Raw genomic sequence first — 22,855 nt, forward strand, 5'->3', positions numbered from 1 at the left:
CCTCTCAGGCAGCTGACAGGGAAGGGGTGGCATTTCTCAAGGGTCTGGTGAGAGCCTCCCTCTGCTTCTGCCATGTCCTGTTTGTCTTTCAGTAGTGACTGACACCCCGCCCTGTCCCACAGCTCCATCCTGGCTCTGCAGGGGCTTCCTGGGTGAGCTCACTCCTTGTGAGAGACACTTCTGGAGTTCACCTTCTCTTCAGGCCTGCACCAGCATTCCTCCTTCCTGACATCCACACTCTTGTTAGAAAACTGGGTCATTCAGGAGATAAGGATACATGCAAAGATCTCTGATGGAAGTCAGAGAACCTCTATGGCCATCTCAGTATATGGAGGAGGACCAAGGTGTTTCTTCTCCCTCTTTTGTCAACTGAGAATTCTGACCAGCAGTAACAGAGTTTCTCATAAGGCCCCATTAACGAATGCACTTACACAGCCCTGGGGATGCCAGCGAAGGAAACCATGTGTCATGTATGGCATGTACGAGCAAAGTCACCAGACCCCAGCTACAGCATGGGATAGTTCCACTCCCTTAGGACATGCAAAAATTTAAAGGATGAAAAGAAGGCTTCAGGGCACAAGAGGCTGGAGGAGGATAACAGGAGGGTAAAAAACAACCATCTCTGGAGGGGGAACATCTCTGCCTGCTCAGGATCCATCAATGGAACTTGTCTCTACTCTCTCCTGAAGGGATGCTTTTAGGTGAGCTTTGCATCTTCCAGTGCTTTGGAGCAGAGCCAGGAAGATTCAAATAGATATATAGATAGACAGATCTCACTTTTATAATCTCTCTTTACTGTGCTGTGGTATTTACATTCTTTGAACACAGAGAGATATAATTCCCTCTCCTAGGTTTTTTTTAAGGGAAGGTAGTGAGAAACTTAGAGAAGAAGAAAAAACAATTATTATCTCTACTTGCTGTTCTTGTTTTTTAGTACATGAAGAATGTGTTATAGTGATTGTTTACTGAAAGTGATTTGTTAATTGGATTTTAGTGATAGCTGTTTAGATTGATTAGCTAATTAGATAAAAGACTGTGTGGAGACAGTCACGAGTTTTTCTTTAGTGTGTTTTTAGTGTAATATCTCTTTAGTATAGTTTTGATATAGTACTAGTGTAATATAACATAGCTTAATAAAGCATTTGTTTAACCTTCTAAATCATAGAGCCAAAGCACATTATTCCCCACGTGGGGGTCACCGTGAATCAATACTGTCCTTTCTGTCGCTACACACATCAGCACTCGGTAGCAGTGCCCCAATCAGCAGCCATCCTGAACTTGCTCTCCTTTTGCTTCAGTAACCCACACTCTTGGGGAATCTGGAGCGTGTGGGTCCCTATGGAATGCAGTCAGACCCAGAGCATTGCACTGGGAACTGCACTCTTTGTGCGTCTGTGCTCGGCAAGTTCTTCTCTTGGACTTGGCCACACTGATGGTGCTGAAGTGGCTGGAATCAGAAATGCAGCCCAGCCCCTCGAAGCTCCTCTAATCTCTGAGCACCAGCTGGAATGCAAGGGCATTGATTTCCTGCTCAGTTCCCAAACACAACACACACTGATTCCCTGGGCTGCCAAAAGACATGGGAGCCGTTACCCTGAAAGTGATGTGTTTCTGCCAGTGCTGGAAAAGGGCAGGAAAGATTGAGAAAAAGCTCCCTTGCTCCCTGGAGAAGGAGAAATTACCCAAGGATTCTCCTTCTAGCAAACAAACAAATAAAATATGAAAGTGTTACCTACTCCAGTGTCTAAAGCACTTGGATGCAGTGAAGGGATGTTTGGCAGGGAAACAGCCCTTGTGCTGAGCATTGGCTCTATGGATCTAAGGCAGGGATCTATGGCAGTCTGCCTGAAGGTCCCTCATGAGCCCCCATTGTCCAGGCTAAAGCTCCCTCAGCACCTCCACCTCCTCCCTGGCCTTGTGCTGCAGCCCTTGCCCAGCTCCCCTGTCCTTCTGTGCACACGCTGCAGCCCCTCCATGACTTTCTGCTTCCCAGGGCCCACAGCTGCACACAGCACTCCAGCTGTGGCCGCAGCGCTGCCCAGCACAGGCCACGCTCACTGCCCTGCTCCTGCTGCCCCACTGCTGCTGGCACAGCCACCGTGCCCTTGGCCTTCTTGGCCCCCTGGCCCCACGCTGCCTCATCTTCAGCTGCTCAGGGCCGCCAGCCCTGCGTCCTTTGGGCCCACGCAGCTCCCCAGCCACAAAGGTGCCCATTTCACTTCAGATACAGCAGGCACCATAGCAAGGTGTACATCCTGGTTTTAGCATTACAGTACAGCAGTCAAGGACTTGCAGTTTTGCTCCCACTCTAGGCTCCAATGAAGTTTTCAAAGCAAACTACACAATAGAAGGTATCAACAGACACAGTCAGCATCTGGTTTTTGCCTCAGAAGAAGGGTTCACTTTGTTTCTTTGCCCACACTAGACAAGAATGGATCCCCACAGTTTCATGGACAACACAGTCATCTCCTTGCAGCTTATCAAAGACCAAGAAACAGGCAGACTCAGAGCACCTATCTGCTCTGCTACTGGCTGCTCTGCCTGAAGAGGCAAAAGAGCAACCTGGCAACAAAGGCACCAAAATCCCTGACTTCAAGCAGCAACTCTACATGCCCAGTGTGTCTCTGAAATACTCCCAAGTAAGCACACCCAAGAAGTTTGTGGGGACAAAGCACCACAAAGAGCTTTTGTGGTCAGATCAACATTTTTTTGTGCCTGCAGCTACTTGGCCAGTCTGTGCAGGGGGACAGGTCTCTCCACACCACAGTGTCCCCTGTGTATCCAACAAGGCTGAGCACAGTGTCTTTGACATGCTCCCTGCTCTGGGATCAGGGAGCCTTCGTGCTTCAGGCTGGCCCCTATCAAAATGCCAGGAAGCTGGTGCCTAAACATGACAGACCAAAGCCCATTGTCCAGCTGTCACAGGCTGGGGGCAATCACTAGGTCCTGGCAGGACTCCAGCACTCAGCATCCTCAGCCAGCAACAGCAAGTGCTGGCTGGTCAGAAACTTGCAGCTCTGCCCTGCACTAAAGACAGCAGCACACAGAACTGGCACTTACTGGCTCAGAATGTTCAGGCTGTGGTGTGAGCACAGCTGGAGGCTGGCGCTCATCCACCTCATCTGCCTCCTCTTCGGCCTCCTCTCCATGAGCAGAGGGAGCCAGAGGAGAGACTGCTGTTGGTTCTGTGATCTGTGGACAGACAGCAGTGTGAGGGACAGAAAGTTACCTATCATTTATAACCTTAGTTCTATTCAGCACTTTATTCTATTCAGCTCTACTTCTACAACCAGCTCTACTAAGGACAAATCAGAACCTTTGATAACAATGGGATTCTAAGTCACTACGACTAAATTTAAATGGGCTAATTCAACAGAATTGCTAATAGTTCTGAATTAGACATTACACCCTGGCTACTATCAAGAAGCAACATTCTCTCTGCAACATGAGCTTTTCATTCCTTGAAAGTTCTGAAATGGAAAATTAGGAAATAGCCAGAGATGCCTTTGTTATTGCTGCTGCAGACATGGAAATGGATTTTCTTTCAGCCTACCGAGCTGGCCCTCTACACTCTACTGCCACAGGCCAAGCTCACAGCTTGCTCTACAATTTTAAGCACCAGAACATGAAATGTTCCTTTCTCACTCACCTCAGGATCAGCACCTCTGAATACACGCTTCAGGTGACCTGGAGTGGGCAAGGGAAACAGAACAAGTGCTGTGAGAAAACTGCCTGGGCTGCTGAATCCCACAGAAGAGAAGAAGTCAACCCAAACAGAGGTTTGGTATTTTTCTTTATCAACATCCCTCCACTGGCATAGTTCTTTCACACAGCCAGCAAGAGATCAGGACAATAATCTTGGTTGTGCCTACACTTCGGCCTGTTCAGCCAGCAAATGAATACAAACATGATCAAGAAAATGCAAATTGTTCTTCAACACTCATGCTTCTGTTCTGTCCAACAGATAAAGCAGATTTTGTTCTCTTGTCTTTCAGACAAAAAAAAAAAAAGAAGAAGTTGCATGCACTAATTCCCATTAAGTTGCTGAAAACAGTCACCCAGAAAAGCTTGCCCCAAATCCCCCTGAGCTGTGGCAGTTCTACTGTAAAACAGCACAGCATCAGCTCCAGGGCTCAGGAGCAGACACTCAGTGCTTTGGCGGTTGCACTTCACTGCAAAGGGAATCACTCTTTTAGCACTCAGTCAAGGGTCAAAACGGACAGTCAAATCCTTTCATTACAAAATTTAGAATAAAAGAAGCTTTGCCTGAGTTCTGGGGAGAACTACAAAGTCTTTAGAAGGCCTTCTGAGAAGCCTCCCAGTCTGCATTTTGGAAGTTGTCCGGCTTGACCCAGCAAACAGAGGAAATGACAGACTCTGCTGCCACAGATTCTCCCGTGGAGGGAATGGAAGCCCTGCAGGTTCCCCTGCAAATGCTGCCCCTGTGGCTACAGACACACCCTTTTTAGCTGGACCTCTTGACAGGAGCTTTACCAAACCAGAGGCATCCTAATGGTCTTTCTCTTTCAAAATCAGAAACTCAGCCACCAAGAAAGAACAGGAAGACCTACAAAAACCAGGTTAGGATGCACCCTAACCTAAGCAGAAGGGAAGCCTCTACTTACGTGCGAAACTCGTAAAATAATAAATGGAATAAGTAATGCCATATGCAGCAAAAGCTGCAGTGGCCAGATGGTTAATTACTGGCATTTCTGCAATTTTTCTAAACGCTAAAAAAACAAGCCTCTTGTCAGTGGGCAGCTGCCTACTGACAGATGCTTTGACCAGGAAGGTTCTCCTGATGTGAGCAAGGCCTAGGGCTGCTCTGACACTCAGGCCTTCCGTGCACCAAGGCAACCTTCTGATGTCACTATGACAAGGTGGCAACCATGCCCTGACATCACAAAGCAAACGCTCCATGTTGGTCTGTGAGTTTATGCAAAGCAATAACCAACCTTCCCTACAGCAAACACAAAAGAGCTGGGAAGTTCTCATCTGTCACAAAGTCCCTCATGGGCCAAACCCTGTTGTTCAGGGGATCCAAGAGGAACTCCAAGAGTGCCCCAAGCACCTACAGCCTGTACCCCAGCTGAGCACTCAGATGGGACACAAGCAAAGGAAACCAGACCAAGACAATGGCCCACAGCATTGCAAGTGTGAGAAATTACTCTCACTTTTAACATTTTAAAGGTTTATTAAACATTAACAAAGGAATGTATAAGGAAAATTGCAGCATTGGGAGTCTCCATAACTAGCAACCATGTGCTTATCTACAAAAAGGATGCTCTGCCTTTTATACCCTTAGCTCCTCCAGAAGATTTGTCAGTCAGCTCTTTCTCTGCTGTCCATTGGTGGAAATTACTTTCATGCATCTTGACTGGAGGTCAGGTGTTGTTACACCCTGCCTGCTGGTCACAAGCCAGCCCTCCCCAAATGCCCTGACTACCAAGGCTGTTACAAGGGGGACAGGAAAGAGGACTATGGGAGGATATATTACAATACCATCACTACACATTTGAACATCCACATAACATCTACTTCTTAATTGTCAGAGCCAACCATTGCATTACTCGTCTAGAACACACAGAACCAGGAGAGAAGCCACTGTTGGCATCACAGCTGAAATGCTTCCTAACAAATCTCCCCACATATTTGCACCTTTATTGGACATGCCCAGGGCTCCGGTGCGGGTACATCTCTGCCTTTCTTCCCCTTTGGCAGCAGTCGAACTGGCAGCATCTGCCCGCCAGCAGCAGCTGCTCCAAGCTGGGAACGCCACTGGCGGTGCTGATTTCCAGAGGCTTCTGTGTGCCAGGGGAAGCCAAGGCAGGAGCGGTTGAACGGTGCTGGCGCTGCTGCTGCTCTGTGCCAGAGAGCCCCGGCTGGGCAGGGCACGGTGCCCACTGCGCTGCCGGCTCCTTCTCCTGCCACAGCTGGGCACACCTGGCAACAAGGCATGACAACTGGTGGGCAAGCCAAGGGGTTTCTGGGGCTGCACTGCTCTGCACACACCCAGCACACCTGCAGCACAGAATTTCAACCCTCAAACAGGTAAACCAAAGGGAAACAGCTGGAAAAGATTTCATTTCAACCATTCTTTATGCTTCAATAGAAATGACCAAAATGAAAGTTACCGAGCAGGGCCCGATCCACACTGCCAGCTCAGTGTGAGAAAAGAGGCATTACTTTATTGCAGTGCTGGGTGTGTGAGGAATCACTGCCCTGAAACATGCACACCCACATGTTAGTATCCACGGAACTAAGACATTACTTTCATTTCTTTTATTCATTACTTTGCTCAAACTCACAGGCTAAACATTCTCACAAAGTATTTGACATGTTTAAATCACTTCACCAAAATTACTGACATTTAGAGTAGGGGTCGCTTGAGGAACATCCCGTTCCTCAAATTCTCCTCCCATGGTTAAGAGCCTTCTTCTCCTTGAATGTATTGCAGCTACCTCCTCAGTAGGCCCACTGTCTTTATTCTCAATGCTAAGACATCCACATGCACACATCAACCACTGGTGTGAGGGAAGGTACAACTAAGCACTGCCTGTTAAAGCTTAACAAATTCACAATTTGTTGCAGGTCAACACTTCCCCAACATCTCTCATTTCTTCTCTGGGAATCAAACACAAGCATTTTGTGATCACTGAGCCCAAGGCCGCCTCCAACCCTCCTGTCACCCAGCAGCCCTTCTCTCCTCACAAACAGCAGCTCCAGCAGTGCCTTCCCTCACTGGCTCAGTCACAGCTGTGTCAGGAGTTCTCTGTCACACACTCCAGGACCATCCTGGACTGTTTGCTCTCCGCTGCACTCTGTTGCCAGCAGACATCCCCACCCTGTTCCGTGCCCCGTGCAGAACCCTGCACCTGCTGTCCATGGGCACCTGGCAAGGGGAGGCACTCACGGCAGAGATGCACCAGCTGCGCTGGGCAGGAACCAAAACCCTCTGGCGGCGCAGCTGCTGGCCTGGGTCTGGCACAGCTCTGCACGCCCCACTCCTCACGGGCTCTGGGCTGGAAATGCAATTGCACTTTCTGCCTCATGCAGAAACACCAGGGCTGCACAAACAACGGCCAGCAGGCCACATCCCAAAGGCCCTGCAGCATGGAGCTGAGAAGGAAGAAGACCCTTCCCCAATTCCTGACCGTACCAAAACCACCATCATTGGGACTTTTAATCTTCTGAATGTAGAGTTGATTCACAGGGTGACAAGGGAATCTTCCAATGGAGTTAAAGTTTGGTAGAGTTTTTATTCTGAGTCCTACTCAGACTGTTGATTTGAAAATTTATTTTAAAATATTTTTTAAAGGCTGTGCAGTCATATGGTTTTGTTCTAATACCAAAATGGCTAGATGAAATGTACTGGCATTTTAATTACATCCAAACTGATTAGTCTGTAAAAGCTTTCCTGCAGAATAGCCACTAAACGAGAAATGAAAATCTGTGGACTGTTGACTTTGCAAATTTCTACTACATTTATCAGACAATGAGGCATTTTTAGTTGGATCATAGAGCAAATTAATTCCTATGGAAACCTTGATTTCAATAAATCTGTTGATTTCAAATTAAAACTGCCAGCACGTACTAAGTGGAAATCTGAATACTCACTTCTATGAGCTCTGAATTATTAGATAGTCATTGTTTGCCATATTAACGAAAATTTACATTCTGGCTGTTTTTTTTACTTACAGCAGCTCTATCAAACACTCTTTGTAACACAGAAAGAGAGTTTGTAGCAATGTGAACCATGGGCTGGTGGAGCATTGCAGAAGGCTCCTATGCCAGCACTAAATGTTCATATTTACCATGGCATCACTTCTTGCCTTTAATTCCAAGCTACACCTCAGTTCCTGCAGTATAGATTCACACTTGTAGTCTGTATTTGCAGCTGGTTCTTACTTCCCTGTCCAGGAAAAAAATCATGCTTGGATCTCAATTCAAAATAAAACTAGGAGAGAGGTTCTGGATAGGTATAGCAAGAACTAAGAGATTTTTTTGCAAATATGTTGAAAAGTTGTTTGTACATGCTGCAAAAAGCAAGATTAAAGACTTGCACTCTAACTTGCAAGCTGAGGTTTGCCTGTTCTTTCTGGACTGATTTCTTGAGGCCAGACACTGAACCTAATCAGTAAGAAAATCAAAACCACAGGAGTAGTTTGGAGAATATTTAAATTATCTGTCATGATGCTTTTTGCCTAAAAGTTCTGGCCATCATCCGATTGGAGTAATTAGAGGAGATCGAAGCCATCACACTGTGCCTGTGCACACAATTCCTTCCCAGGAGTAATCCATGAAGCAACGCTGACAAACCCACACCAGCAGCTGCTGCCACACAGTCATGAAGCAGAGAATATGTATTTCTGCTACACTTGGACAGCTGAAGATGCCTCTGCTGAGCTAATTTTAGTGACTGCCCACCACAGATGAGACCTTGTGGTCAGTCTCCAACAAGTCAGGGCAGTTAATATTCTGCCTAAATGAAGTGAGTCTAGCAATACATAGACCATGGAGCCTGAGGAAAGCCAGCAGCTGTGGGAGATTTTATTTGTTGTTGTATCTTTATTAATTTATTGCAGTCTATTATTTAAAGAATGGAAACTTTTGGCATACTATTGGCTGGAAGGTTGGTCAGTCTTCCATTCTTGACTCCTCTGAAAGCTTCACCCCAATGTTTTTATCAGTAGCTCTTCCGTCATCATGGCTCACACAGCATTTCCTGCAGCTCTTGCTGGAGTCAGGGAAAGGCACCAGGAGAAGGGGGAGAAAGCTGTGTGCAGAGACTGTGTCAGCTACAGAGACATTTGTTTCCTCTGATTTGACTGAATGGCTGCAGGAACCTTGCTGGCCCTGCTGGCGGGGTGGCCTTTTGCAGGGCTGGGCAGAGTTTGGGGCCCAGGATCCCTCCTCTCGGTGGGACACCAGGGTGAGCAGCCCCTGTCCCAGGCAGGAGCAGAGGTTCTGTGGCTCTGCCCTGGGCACAGGGACCTGCCACTGCCATGAGCTCCGGCCGCGGCTCCTCTGGGCAGCTCCTGCTCTGCAGTGATGATGGGCGCAGCTGGGGGTGGCTGCAATGGAGGGGGCTTCCAGTGGGCTCTGTTGGTCTGCCACACTGGAGCCAGCAGAGCTTCTGGAAGGAGTCTCCTCTTGTGAGCTGCTGGAGCTGGAGCTGGCACTGGCCACAGAGCCGCTGTGTTCATCCCTGACAGGAGCAGAGCACAGCAGCCTCTGGGCCTCCCTTCTGCACGATGGCAGTGAGGAGGCCATGGCCCAGAGGTTCAGTATGAGTGACTCAGTTTCCTGATAAACTGTGCTGAGAAAACCCTGCATCCCTCCTGCCAGATCTGAGACACTCCAAGAAATCTGTTGGCACATTGGGAACTCAGAATTGTCTGCATTTTGAGCAATTGTCTTATGAGTGCTTTTGATTGTTTTTGTCATTTTGTGTTGATTCAGGTCCTTCAGAGAACTTTCCTAATAATATAAAACACGGGGAATTGTGGAGACCCTGGGGGGGGGGCATTCCCTGGTCTAGGAGACACAAGAAGCTTCCCTCAAAAGCTGTTAGACCCCATTGGTTCCTTCCCCTGTTCCTATGTCTGTTCCTGAGTTCCTGAGCCACACCTTCCCTATTCCCTCACTGGTCCCCTTATCTTTGTACTGCCCCGAGATCAGGGTCAGCCCCCGGGCCCCTGTGGAGACAAAGTGAGACCCTCTGTGTGTGGGTGCTGGGACCTGAACATCTCCCTGCACAGCTGAATAAAACATCTGTGGAGATTATGCAAAGGTCCTTTTTGCTTCTTTACCCTGGACTTGCTAGCAGCAATTCAGACTGCTACAGAGGAGAAGCTGCAGTACTGGCACCAAGATTTTGGCAACTTGACCATAGGCACAGAGGGCGTGCAGGATGCTGCTCTATGAATTCCTTAACCAGCCATCTCTGGTGCTGGCATATTCCTCCAGCTTCTTTGCAGCCAGAGCCACCTTTGGTCCAGTAGATGACATTGTTATTTGAAAAATTCGGCCGCACCTTGGGCAGGAGGCCATCCCCAGGCTCTGGTCCTGCAGCCCCTGCCAGCTGGGGACAGTGTTCCCTGTGGGGAAGATGGAGCAGCCATCACAGGGTCTGGGGGCTGCTTTCAGCAAGGTGGCCAGGCTCTCTGCCTGCTGGACTCCAGCAATTGTTTGGGGAGCTGATGGCAAATTGTATGTAGTCCTGTTCATCCTACTCAGAAAACCTGACAGCTTCTATCATTCTTCTGCAGAGTGGGCACGCTGGATTTCTCTTTGCCCACTGCAGGATGCAGCCCAGGCAGAACTGGTGGTGACAGGGCAGAGAAAAATTCACATCCTTCTTAGTGCCCTGGCAGATGGGGCAGCTCCATTCTGTCCCCATGGCCATGTCTGTCTGTCCCAGCAGCAGGGAAGAGCTGAGGACCATGAGCTGCTCTCATCAGCAGTCTTGCTTGCCCAGAGCCCAAGCTCCAGCCAGAGTGGTCCAGGCTCTGTCAGTGCCCAAACAGAAGCAGAAAGGGATGTTTTATCACAATCCATTCCTTGGTGAAGGAGGTCCATAGCAGCCTCAAGAGGCACCTCAGACACTCAGCAGTCAAGGCAGTAACATATGGACAGGACACAGATGGCAGTTCATGGCTGGGAGAGCATTAATAAATATATCCAAGGACAAATTTCCCAGGAACTCTCCACAGCTCTGGGATCTGCCCATCAGCTCTGTCAAAAGCTTCAGCAGAACAACCAAAGTCCTAAAAAGCAGCTTCCAGACACTTTTCCTATCATCCTGCCTGAGTAGCCGGGTTGCTGGCTGCAAAAAACTCTTTTCTCCTCTTCCCCAATGCCCTGTGGACATTTGCAGCCAAAAAAAAGGCTCCTTGCCCTCTGTGTGATGTGATAATACAGTTTTTATATTTCCATGCTGGGATGAAAGAAAGCTGTGCTGTGGGTCAGGAGAGGCCAGGACCCACTTGGCCTTCCTGCAGGCTGAGGTGGTCCCAGCAGACATCCTGCTGCTTTTTTGGGGAATGTGTGAGGGGGAGTGGAGGGGGTGACAGAGAGGCCAAGATCATACAGTGGAAACTCAGCTCCAGAGTGGCAGTGCAGACTCTCCCTGCTGAATGCCTGCTGGGGCTGGCAAAGAAGGAAAATGCCCCAATAACAGCCCGGTGGCACTGTGTCTCAGGGACAGGTACAGGGAGGTGACAACAAACAGCAGCATGGCCCGGTCTCACAGCTTCTAGGAAGCAGTGACAGAGGGGCCTCATGTGCCAGAGATTTCAGAAAGGCTGTCTTCTCAAATGGCCACTCTGAAACCCCTCTCTTTGCCTCTTGAAGTTGTGAATGCTTTTGACAGCCACAGCTGTCACAGACATCTTTTGATAAAAATCCTTTCTTTAGGATATTTCTCCCCTCTGAGAAGCTGTGGCCTCAGCAACAAAATGTAAATAATGGTTATCTGCTGCTGTGGAATGTAACAGGTTTATCCATCATTGGTGTCCTGTGGATGTTTGGATTTACTGACCACTCATGGCAGAGCTGCTCTTCCTTTCTGCCGGGACACAGATCTTTGTTATTCATTCTTTTCTATTCTTAGCTTAGCTAGCCTTCTGAGAACCTTCTCTTCTATTCTTTTTAGTATAGTCATAATGTAATATATATACATCATAAAATAATAAATCAAGCCTTCTGAACATGAGGTCAACATTCTCGCCTCTCTCTTCACCTCAAAACCCTTGTGACCACTGTCACAATTGGTGAAGCCCGAGTGACTGAACGACAAATCATCAGTTGGGGACCCCTCGTCTGAAGAGGAAATCATCACTTGATAAGACCCCAGAGGAGCAAGAGCTGCACTGGGTAAACCCCGAATGTGTGGCATTGATGGTTGCTTCACAAGTGACCACAGAAGTGGATTCTAGCCAGGAGCTGAAGAACTGAAGATCCTGATTTGGACAGAGTTCACAGCAAGGCTGCCACAAAGAGAACCTTCTGAAAAGCCTCCAGGAGATGTTCAGACAGCCTAGCAGCGCCATGCAGATGGCCAGAGCATGCTGGACTCTGTCAAAAGGTACTGTTGGCATTTCCCTTCCCGATGATCCTGGCCTTCGCAGATTATGGCTGCAAAGGTGGTGGGGCATTCCCACCAGGGCTGAGGTTCGATTCTCCCCTTCAGAGGAGAAGCTTATTGCCCTCTGGCAAAAATAGGGTGAAGAGGATTGAATTCTGTGAATCTTCCTGTCAGAAAGACATTTCTATGAGTTTTTCTGATGGGCAAAGATTTTGGGTTTTTTACGAATGTGCTGTATGCCCTGGAGGTGTTTGTATGGCAGTGCATGGAATCCATTCTCCAAGTCCTTTTGGACCATGGATTCGGACACCCCGAATTTACCTAACATTTAAGGCACTCTTTCCGGTCTTGGAACGAAGAGCAGCTGTTTTTCCCTGGATTGCTAACTGCAACGGGCTCGCCCCATTTCCCCCAACTCCTGCAGGAGAAGACCCTTTGGAGGGAGATGATCTGCTGCCTCCCAGCCCCCCTGCATCCCGGCGGGGGGCGGGGAGATCTTGTCCGGAGCTGAAGTTTTTTTTCTCTGCGTTTTTGGAGCATGCTCAGATGGAGCTGTCTTTTCCCCCCCCCTCGTCTCTCTCCGGGGGTTGATGAGAGTTTGCTGGCCTCCTGGACCCCACCCCACTCAGAGATGGGGGCGGCACCGGTCTCCGAGGCCCCGCCTGCCGGGCCGGCGCGGCCGCCTCCCGGACCCTCCCCACAGCCGCCTCCCCGGGCGGCCCTGCCCGGGCCTGCGCTGGCTTCCCCGCCTGTGCCTGAGAGTCAGAAACACCGCTCCCTGCGGCTGCGCCGATGTTGCTGGGCAACAGCGATCCTCCGCCGCCGCTCCCCCCGGCCGTTTCGCCACTGCTCGTGCCGGCCCCGCCGCTGCCCGTGCGCACTCCGGCGGCTTCTGCAACTGCATCTTCCACTGAGCTGACCCCAGAGCCAGGGGCAGGAGACGCTGCCGACCCCGTGCCGTGCCCAGCAGGCTGTCCCGCAGAGGCAGAGCGCGTGCCTGAGCTGCCGCTCCCAGAGCCAAGTGACACAGCAGCGGCGTGTTCCCGTGCACCCCCGCCGCCTCAAACCGAGCAAGTCCCTGTTCAGGATGATGCTTAAAACAGCTCTGAACCCGCGGGACCCTCGGAGCAGCCCGCAGTGGCTCCTGCACCCAGCGCGATTTCCCCCCCAAGTTTTTCAGGCTGTCCCGGGGCTGCCCCTGCGGGGGGAGCTGGGACAGGGGAAGAGGGCGCCAGCCTCTCCTTCCGTGGAGGAGGCATGGCTCGCCAGCTGGCTGTGAGTGCAGCCCTGTTGCTGGCGTTCCAAATCAGCGTTCTCGGCGGGTTGGGGGGTGTTTGGTCAGTTGCTGCCCCTTGGGGGGTGCGAATCTCTCCGCCGCCCCTCGCACACACCAGCGGCGAGGGGCAGGTGGGTCCCGAAAGTTCTGCCTTTGGTCCCCCGCCCGGAGGGGGTGGTGCCGTGAGGCTGATGGGAGACACACCTGTTTGCATTTGCATTGCAGAGGCAGAGGGCACAGCGGGAAGCGATCATGGTTTGCTTGCTGTGGGGAACAAACATCCCCAGACCTGAGATGAAGATCCTTGGGACAGCTTCAATTCCCCCGCTGCTGGCATGCCTTGGTGATTTTGGGGAAAAGAAGCGTTTCATCACTCGTTCTGCCATTGTACTGGCAGCAGAGTGCAGGCCTGTGGCAAGGCAGAGCCTGCCTCGGGGGCTGGGCCCGGGCTGTTGGGCTGACATCCCTGGGCCAGGGCCACCGTCCGGCCTCCTGATGGGTTTGGGGGTTTTGCTTCCCCCTTCCGCTCCTGGGCCGCCTTTCTGATTGGCCAGGGCCCCCCAGGGCCTTTCTCTGGCTGCTGTGCTGCTGCTGGTCTCCCCCCCCCAAAAAAAAAAAAAAAAAAAACCAAAAAAACCACCCCACACACACACACACAAAAAATTTAAATAGCTGGCAGCAGCTCTGAAGCATTGAAGGGCCAAAAATTAGCTTCAGCCCAAGTTGTTCAATAAAGGGCTCTGGCAAGAATTTCCAGGAGTTGTCTGAAATTGTTTGAAATTGTTTGATGATTGTCAATAGACTTTTGATAACTATTGATGGACTTTTCTGCAGCAAGCCTGTTTCAGGACCAAAAGGATTTTTCAGAGATGGCAAAGAGGAACATCTTCAGCCCATGGACTTTTCCTGAAGCTCAGCTGCTTGGACTTAGACTTTCTTTGTATTGTTTTTGCATTTTCTTATATTGTACGATTGTTTTAGTGATTTGATAGAATTGTAAGTTCTACAGGTGAACAAATTCCCTGCTCATTCCACACCAGCACTTGAGTGAGGTTTTGACTGGCAACAGATAACCTGTCAAGTGTTTGTTCTTTCCTCGGCATGTGCCCAGCAGAGAAAATTGCAAACACTTTTCTTTTTAATTAAACTAAACTTAAAAGGGTGACATGTCACAGACATCTTTTGTGAAAAATCCTTTCTTGGGATTTTTTTCCCTTCTGAGAAGCTGTGGCCTTAGCAACAAAATGTAAACAATGGTTATCTGCTGCTGTGGAATGCAACAGGTGGGTCCATGATTGGTCTCTTGTGGATGTTTGGATTTACTGACCACTCACAGCAGAGCTGCTCTTGCTTTCTGCTGGGACACAGATCTTTGTTATTCATTCTTTCCCTTCTATTCTTAGTTTAGCTAGCCTTCTGAGAACTTTTCCTTCTATTTCTTTTTAGTATAGTTATAATGTAGTATATATATCATAAAATAATAAATCAAGCCTTCTGAACATGAGATGAACATTCTCACCTCTCTCTTCATCCTGCAACCCTTGTGACCACTGTCACAGAAAAGGGCAGAGGAGAGGCGGGAAAGTGGCCATTTTGGGGTGGAGGGTGGAAAAAACTTGGATCAGGAGGGGACAAAATGGCAGGGCTGCCACATTGCCAGCGCCATTTTGTGGGGTAATGGCCACTGGGGGAGATGAAAGAGGGTATGCGGGCATAGGAAGAAGGTTGAGGGGAAGGTCCAGAGCAGCATGGCCAGTGCTGTCCGGGTAAGGGGAGAGTGGAGATCGGGAGGCACCAGGGAGACAGCAGAAACCCTGTGCTGAATAGCGACATCCACCTGCTGATTGCTCCCCAGGCAGGGAAGAGGGTCTAGGGGCTTGGGGAGAGGATGAAGGGAAGGGGTTTTGAAGGGGAGACCCAAAACTTTTCCCAAATTTTCCCCTGATTTTTAAACTGAATCATAAATAGAACAAAAAAGAAGATAAAACATTTTGCCATAAATGGAATGAAAAAGACAATAAAACTTCTCTACTTTAAAATTTCCCTTCATTTATAAAACAAATATCTTGATCCCAACCGTACCCCAAATCTCAAGTGATTAAACTGATTCCCTTGTAACATAAAATATTTGAAAGGAAGATGAACAAATGCTTTCAAATTCCCCTTTGAAAAATGAATTTCCCGAGCAAGTAGGGCTAATGTAACTTGGATATAAATCTCCCATTGTGGAAAGAGTTTTGTGCCCATTCTGCAGTCTTTCCATCCACAAGTTAAAATGAGAAAACAAAAGAAAAGGGTGACTCTAACTGAAACATACTCACCCAGCAGTGCATCAACAAAGGATCTCGTGGGGGTGTGTCAAGGAAAGCAATCCTCCAGCCCACGACTTTGGGAGGGTTCCAGGTCTCTCCCTTCAGCGTGCCCAGATAAAATTCAGAGGTTGTCTTAGGCTAGTGGCTGACTCAAAGGCAACTTAGATTGCAGCCATGCTGGAGACGCTCTCCAGGGGTACCAGACGAAGGTCCCTGTTTGGGCGCCACTCTTGTGGTCTGTGGTGGTGGTAGATGCAACTTCCCTGAGAGCATCTTGCACCAATGGGCAGGAGCCATGAGAGCCCCAGCACACACTCACACACACTCACACACACACACACACACAGACACAAGACACACACACACAAATACACACATGGAGCAGGTCGGCAGTGAAGACACCGGAGGTTCCAGGCATGGAGTTCCAATGTGCTTTATTCAGGCAACACTGAAGAGGTCCAGGGCCAAAGACAAAGCCAAAGGAGGGTCTAGGTTATAAATGAGGAAAAGAAATGGTGGAGAAGAGCATCAGAGATCCAACGGTCTGAGGGCTCACGGGTGGTACACAAGGAAGGGACCAATAGGAAATGCTAGAGTGGGTAGCCAGAGACATAAACCAATGGGATTACAGGGAAGGGAGAACTCACCAGAACATGAACATATAAGGGTAAAAGGGGTGGGAAAGGCCAACAGGCCAATAGGGAGGAAAGAATTGGGATAAATTAATATAGTGCTGCAAGGCACCATGGGGGAAGCTTCTTTCCTCACCCTGAGCTGTGAGGAACGCCCGGACTCTAAGGTGCATCTCTCCAGGGGATTGCTGTTGACCTCTCCTCAGTAAGCTCACAGGTCTGCAAGCACACACTGGAGTTGTCTGGGGCCATTCATCATTTCTCTGCTCTTCAGCATGAGGCTACGGACTCTGGCTACATCCCTGAGCTCGTGCCCATGGCAACCACCTCTGGAAATGGGGCTCCATGGAGCTGCTCTCGGGAAACCCCCAAGAGCTGGGGAGTGCCCCAAAACCACCTCAGAAACGTGAGATACCCCAGCATCTCTTCATGAACATGGAATATCCAAAAACTCACTCAGTAACGGGCTTCCCTTCCCTTCATCATCCCCAAACTTTGGCCGTCTCATTCCAGACTCCAACCCACCTCCCCTGTCCCAAACCCAACCGTTCCCACCAATCCTGGACATCAAGACCCCCTTCCCAAGCTGTATTTCCCCCATTTCACACCTCCCAAACCACATCCCACCCATCCTGCCCCACCCAATGCCCATCTCATCCCTCCTGATCTGCATCCCACTTCACCCAATCTACCTTCAACCCCATTTCACCCAAAGGGGATGTGGAATCGAGGAATTCTAGGGTGGGATTGAGTAGTTTTCAGTAGCATTGAGTAGTTTTGAGCTGTCAGATCAATGCCTCTCTTCTTTTGGAGTGCCAAGAAATAAAGAAAACCAAACGAAATACCCCCAAAACCCTCCATATTCTCCCAGATATCTCCAAGAATCCAAGTTTCCCTCAAAACACAAGTAAAACGTGAGGCTTGTAGTGCCTTAGATGAATTGGGTCGATTTTTACCCTGATTATTGGTGTTTTGAAGGAAAGGAGATAAATCAAAAGATAATAAGAGGCAAAGAAAAAGCAACACAAATCACTTCCCACTGTGTATCACAAGGAATGTGGGTCACCAGGGCTCTGACCGTTGTGGGTCCTCCAATGGGGATGGAGATGGAGCAGTGCGTGAAGCTCCACCTGCAGTCAGGGTTCTCGTAAGGCTTCCCTTACCGGTGCCTCCGTTGGTGTCGGTTAAAGAATGAGCGGTCTGAGAAGCTCTTCCCACACTGGGGACACTCGTAGGGCCTCTCCCCAGTGTGGATGCGCCGGTGGGTGACGAGGGTGGATTTGCGGTTGAAGCCCTTCCCGCAGTCAGAGCAGCGGAAGGGCCTCTCATCCGTGTGAATGCGCTCATGCAGGAGGAGATTGGAGCTGGTGTGAAACCTCTTCTGACACGTGGGACACTGGTAGGGCCTCTCTCCAGTGTGGATGCGCTGGTGGATGATGAGCTTGGACTTGCAGTTGAAGCCCTTCCCACAGTCAGGGCAGCGGAAGGGCTTCTCCTTAATGGGAATCTGCTGGTGGTTTACAAGGGCAGAGCTGCAGCTGAAGCCCTTCCCACACTCCCCACACTCACAAGCCCATTTCTCAGTGTGGATCATCTGATGACTGATCAGGGTGCTGCTCTGCCTGAAGCTCTTCCCACACTCCAAGCATTTGTGGGGCTTCTCCCCATCATGAAGCTGCCCATGGGCCACCAGCTCTGAGCTCTGGCTGAAGCTCTGCCCATCTTCCTGGCTCAGGGAGGGTCTTTCCTCCACAGAGCACACCAGGCTGGGTTTGGAGCCCCTCCTCCTGTGGGATCTCTGGGACTTTTCCTCCCTGTTGGATTCCTGTGCTGTGGAGCTGCTCAAAACAGCCTCTTCCACGAGGTTCTGCCGCGGGGATTTTTCACCTCTGGTCTCCATTCTCAGCTCCTTCTCTCGGGGAGGAAGGATAAGGAGAGGATGGGATTTGCCTCCATGCAAGAGGGAAGGAGAAGGAGATCCCCCCAGTGCATCCCTGGCAGGACGGCGTTGACCCCGGGTTTGTCCTGCAACCAGGGGCAGTGCTGGGCTGGGAGATGGAGCAGGAGAGAGGGGGAAAGGGGCACTGACTTTCTCCTCACCTGCCTGGGCATCCCGGGGAATGTTCCTTTTCCTTGCAGCCTCCTCTTCCATCCAATCAAGACTTGGGAATGGGAAATTCTGTTTTTGGTGGAAAAAACCAGATGAGCACATTGTTTTTTGTACTGGTTTCAAGGCAAACCTGGGTAACGGTCTAAGCCAGAAAAGCAATTTAAGAGGAAAATGAAGATCAAGGAAATGATACAGAAAAACTGCCTTAAGCTGACAAAGTCAGGATATAATCTGACACTATATTGGCAAGGGTGGTGGCTGCAGTCCCTTTAAATGGTGGCTGCAGTCCTGTCGGAGAGGTGAACGTGGTTCTGTCAAAACAGTGATGCTGTAGAAGGGTCTGGTCTTCCTCTCAATGTCCAGTGCTGGTTATGGAGCTCTTGTCCTCTGGGAATCCAGTAGGCAAGCTGCTCCTGGTGTTGCTAGAATCAGCTTATATCCAGGTAGGAATGCTTGGATCCTCCCCCTGCGCGGAGCATCCCACAATGGGATGATGGAATTTTATCAGTCCTGCAGTGACACTCAATGGCCCATTCACAGAAGATATCTCCCCTGGAGGGCGTTATCAGGGCTGAGTCATGGAAGAGATAAAGAACACTGCCCCACCTGTTTATAGCAGTTGATGAAGATGGGGATTGAAAACATGCATTTGGTTACATCTTGCATGGCAACCTGAAACAGTGGGGGAATCCCTGCTCAGGGGGTGAACACCATTCCCCTTACCCAAACTGGCTCAGGTGTAAAACCCCCACCCTGGGAAGGGCACACACAGGGGACAATGTCACACTTGCCCTGCCCCAGGGGAGGTCTTTGTCCCTGTCACTCAGTTTTTCTCGCCCCCTTTTCTATTTCTTTTCATCTCTCTCTCTACCTCACATTTACTGTTCATTAAAATCCATTTTGTATTTGGTTTCGTTAGCACCTTAACTGGGGCAGAGGCATCTCTCCGAAAATTTTCTTATCCAGATTGAAACATTATTTTGGCACAGTGAGTTCAGGGCACTGTTCTCTGACCCCAAGTGCCTTTGACAACAGCACAGTTCCCTCCGAGGAGCAGGTTGTGGTTCTTTCTGGAAGAACTCTTGGAAACTTGGACACAGTTCCTCCTTCCTCTTGTGGAACTTATGGGAGAACTGATGAAAAAAATGGCTGATGTGTTAACCAGGGAAAAGGGGAATATTTTGTTTTCCTTCCTTGAAATGTTTGTTAAAATAACAAGAGGAAAGGGAGCAAATGATACTGTGAGACTGACAAGGTTCATTCACCCCATGGTGAGGAACACAAGGCTGCTGAAAGTCCCAGAAGAAGCCCAGCTCAAGTAGCTAAATTCCCAAATAACTCCAACCAGGGGTCTCCGGGAGGATTCTTTTAGAGAGTGTTCAGAGCTGGGAGATTCCAGACTCGAGCCCCGGATATCTCCGGGCCCTCCAAGAGGAGCTTTTTCAGGGAGCCGCGATCGCCCCTTGGGAGGGTCCCGGGTGGTCCACGTGGACATGGCCCGGTACCAACGGGGCGGGACATTGGTTTTGGGGATCCCCGTGAGAGCCGGGGCTGTGGAACGGGGGACCCCCGGGGTGGGGAGAGGGGAAGGGGCGATACCAGAGCTGGGGGACCCCCGGCAGCCCGGAGATGAGGCGGGGACAGGACCCCCTGACCCTGACAGGGGCGTGTCCTGGGGTGACATCATGGTGCTCGTACCCTCATGGGTCTGTTTAGCCCAGAAATGAGTTCTGCACCTTTAAGGCTGGTTCTGAGAGCGAAGGGAAGGAGGAAGAAGCTGCAGTTTGTTTTCAGAAACTGCACTCACTCCTCTACAATAGAGCTGCTGGATGGACAGACAGCAGGACAGATCTCTCCTTTGCTTTTAGTCAGTTTTTAGGTCTCTGAGGCAGAGAAGTTCCCTGGACTCTGACTTTTCTTTTTCTTCGGAGCTGTTTAAACCTGCTCTGGACTGAACAACCAGAATACCACCAGCAGCTCTTCCCTGAGGCCCACCAGGATAAGCCTGGGCCGAGGCATTCCCAGCGCTGGATAGACTGATAAGAGACTGATAATAAACAGATAAGAGACTGATAATAAACAGATAAGAGACTGATAAGCCACTGATAAGGCACTGATAAGACGCTGAGTGCGAGGAGCTACAACCCAAGGAGGGACTTTCGGAGTTTGTCATGTATTTTGGAGCAGCAGGAAGTTTTATTGCTTAATATTGTTCAATTTTTGTGCTGGTGAATGCTTTGCCTGTAAAATAAAGTTTTTTTAGACTTTTCTCCCTGGAAATATTTTCCCGGACTGGCTTGAGGGTGGGGCTGCTGAATCGGCATTCTAGAGGAAACTCCTTTTGGAGGGTTTCAACCAAATTTGCCCTAAACCAGGAATGAGTGGTGGAAAGAAGGGGGAACCCCAAGTGGCTGGATTGAGGGGAGGCTGGAGAGGGGGACCTTGGGACCCCAGAACCTCCCAGAATCCAAAAGCAGGACCCTGGAGAGGAGGGATCCCCAGGACCGATGGAATCCCCACCAGCCCTGAGATGGGGGACCAACCATAACCCAAGAGGGATGAGACTGGAAATGGGAAACTCCTGGTGGCTTTTTTTGATTCACTCTTGATTTTTGGACATCAGGTGTCTTCTGGAAATGGACGTGGATGGGAGGAATCCCCAACCCAAAGGGTTCACACCTTGTTTTTCCCCAAACCAGGGTTTTCCCCAAACCTTCCCACTGTGAAATCCCCCCTGTCCCGCTCTGGGTGAGCTCAATCCCAAACCTGACCCCAATCCTGGTCTCAGTCTCACTCCATGTTTAGACACACTCACAGTTTGTATTTCTCATTAATCTCATCCCAGACCCAATCCCACCCCAGCCTAAAGTTAATCCATGTCTAGCCTTAACCCCAATTCCAGCTCTAATCCAAATTCAGCCCCATCTCCAACTCCAGCCCCAATTCCAGCCCCTTCCAACATCCTCAGCTCCAAACCAAATCCCAGGTTCAGCCATTCTGGGGCTTTGGGGGTGTCTCTGTCCCTCTGACCCCGATGATGTTTGGGTGGGGTCACAGCAGGGATGAGAGGGACAGAGACCCCCCCGGCCTCCCCAGGCGTGAGAAGGTGGGAGAGCCCCCCCAGCCCCGAGCACCCTCAGCGGTGAGAGGGACACAGAGCCCCTGGTCCCCAGCCCTGCACAGGCATTGCCTGAGGCCAGAGGGATGGAGACTGCCCGAGCATCCCTCAGGGCAAGGGGATAGAGACCCCCGAGCATTGCCTGGGCTGAGAGGGACAGAGAGTGCCCGAGCCCTCCCAGGCATCCGGGGTGAGAAGTATGGAGACCCCCAGGGATTCCTGGTGAAAATGTGGAGACCCCTGGGGAACAGCCTGGGGTGACAGGGACAGGAAAACCCCCCTAACCCCCTCCCAAGCATCCCCCAGGTGAGAGCACAAAGACCCTTGAGAATCCCTGGGACTGGACAAAATAAACTTTGCAGAAATCAACTTACTCTGCAAAATACTTTGAAGAATATTTGAGTTTCCGACAAGTACTTGGATGAAAATGCAAACAATCCCAAATATGAATAAACTGACAATCAGAAGCAATTGTGGCAATTCCAATTTCATTGTTCCTGCACAGCTCCAGCTCAGTGCTGGCAGGTTCCATAAAAGAAAAGGAAATTTCCCAATACAGAAATTTTTAAAAGGAAGGGAAGCTTGTGTACTGTCACAAAGGTTACAGGGATAAGAGAAAAATGATTGTCAATTTGGTAAAGCCCCAAGCCTGGGAATCAGGATTATTTGGAATTTTCTACTTGAGCTGGGCTTCTGTGGGACTTTTAGCGCCTTGTGTTCTTTACCTGGGGTGACATGAACCTTGTCAGTCTCCTGGTAACATTTGCTCCCTTTCCTCCAGTGATTTTAACAAACTTTTAAAGGAAGAGAACATAAATTTTTTTTTACACTGGCCACCACAATACAGCCATTTTTCTCATCATTCTCCTGATAAGTTGTTCAGGAGGAAGGCTGTGTCCAAGTTTCCAAGAGTTCTTTCCAGAAAGAACCACAACCTACCCCAGAGGAGGGAACCATGCTGTTGCAAAGGCACTTGGGTCAGACAACAGTGCCCTGAACTCACTGTGCATAAATAAATGTGCAATTTGGTTAAGAAAATTGTTAGAGAGATGCCTCTGCCCAATTAAGGTGCTAATTGAACAATTCAAGTGGATTTTATTGACAGTAAATGTAGGTAGAGAGATGGAAAGAAAGAGAAAGAAAAGATGGAGTGACAGGGACAGAGACCTTCCTGGAGCAGGGCCAAGTGTGACATTGTCTTTGTGTGTGTGCCCTTCCAGGGTGGGGGTTTTACACCTAAGCCAGTTTGGGTAAGGGAGGTGGTGTTCACCCCCTGAGCAGGGATTACCCCACTGTTTCAGGTTTGTCCTGGGGTGACG

The sequence above is a fragment of the Zonotrichia leucophrys genome, unplaced genomic scaffold, assembly GCF_028769735.1.
Source record: "Zonotrichia leucophrys gambelii isolate GWCS_2022_RI unplaced genomic scaffold, RI_Zleu_2.0 Scaffold_345_54933, whole genome shotgun sequence".
Lineage (NCBI taxonomy): Eukaryota > Metazoa > Chordata > Aves > Passeriformes > Passerellidae > Zonotrichia > Zonotrichia leucophrys.